Source organism: Stegastes partitus, unplaced genomic scaffold, assembly GCF_000690725.1.
Source record: "Stegastes partitus isolate 25-593 unplaced genomic scaffold, Stegastes_partitus-1.0.2 Scaffold2690, whole genome shotgun sequence".
NCBI lineage: Eukaryota > Metazoa > Chordata > Actinopteri > Pomacentridae > Stegastes > Stegastes partitus.
In genome coordinates, this window is record NW_007580421.1 from 13,712 (window position 1) to 15,022 (window position 1,311).

The 1,311-nt window shown below is 30.7% G+C and overlaps 1 long non-coding RNA gene across 1 annotated transcript in view; it reads left to right on the forward strand.

Moving 5' to 3' along the window:
- The window catches only part of LOC103375592 (uncharacterized), a 10,431-nt gene extending 9,177 nt beyond the window's left edge, over positions 1-1,254 (forward strand). Inside the window, exons 2-3 of the long non-coding RNA XR_521224.1 lie at positions 8-42; positions 1,168-1,254. This is a non-coding gene — a long non-coding RNA (uncharacterized LOC103375592). The remainder of the gene's footprint in view (positions 1-7; positions 43-1,167) is intronic.
- The last annotated feature ends 57 nt before the right edge of the window (positions 1,255-1,311 follow it).

The following is a 1,311-nucleotide window of genomic DNA, read 5'->3' on the forward strand; positions in this document are numbered from 1 at the left end:
TGTTTAGACTCTTTGGCTCTGGAACTAAACTGTATGTAACAGGTAAGAACAACATTTATTTTCTTCTGCTGTTTTATTGTCGAAGCTGAAAATGTGTTTAAAGTCAGTTTGTGCTGTTTCAGGTTTTACAAGTTAGTTTTTACATCATTAGTGGAGGATTCATCTGCAGCCACTGTTACATAAGAAAAGCTCAATAATGAGTGAAAACATGTTGAAATCTCACTGAACAACTAAAGTTATTCTTTATTTCTGCAAATATTAGTGATGTTGGAAATATTTAATATTTGATCATCTCAGACATTTTGTGTCGTCTTTTGGTTTCTGAATAGAAGGAAAAAAACTGATGTTAAGCAAGATTTAATATTTTTTGATAAATGTATTTAGAATATATTTCGAATTGAATCATGTTGAAAAACGCACGTGACAAATGTTTAAAGTAGTGAACTCTACATCTTGCCAATTGAAGTCTTTCTGTGCGATTAAAAAAAAAAAATCTTACTTTGAATATAATCTAAATAAACATTGACAATGAATAGAATTAACCCTTTTCTTTTTCTTTTCTTTTTTTTTTTTTTTTAAATAACTGAAACGTTGTTAAACAATTAGAGAAAAATCTTTTAGGTAAAGTACACATTTATTTTATTGCTATAGTGCCCGTTAAAATTGGGGGAACAATGTGCTTTAGAAATCATTAAAATATACACACAATAGAAAGTGACAACAGAAAAAATTGACAATAAATTATGAGTAAAAACAACAAAACCTAAAGAGAAGAAATAACAAAACTTTATCTCTTATATATTTGTATCTTATTATGTTTGAAATTTATTTAAATTATATTTGATGAATGTGATCTATCAGACAATGCACATATATTGTGTACATTATGTCAACACAGTAGTTGATGTTCTGTGTTTTTATGGTTTGACAGAAGTATACGGTGATGAATATTTAATGGGTTATATTTTCTGTAGTCATTGAAAAGAAAAATGTATTTTCTGTGAACAAAAATATGTCTGTTAGAAAAATATGCATATAAATCTAAATATGAAGGTAAATTTTGTATGATTGTGTCAAATTATATTTTGTGAAAAGTATTAACTATAGAATATTGCACAAATAAAGTGATCATTTAACTTTATTGTTGCTGCTGCTGTCCACCTCCAGATGAGCAGGTAGTGAAGCCCGTGGTGAGCGTGTACCCAGCAGCATCCAGAGCCCACCTGGAGGGGAAGAGCTCCCTGCTGTGTCTGGCCTCAGCCATGTTTCCTCCTCTGGTCCGCTTCTCCTGGAAAAGACAGAAGGAGGACG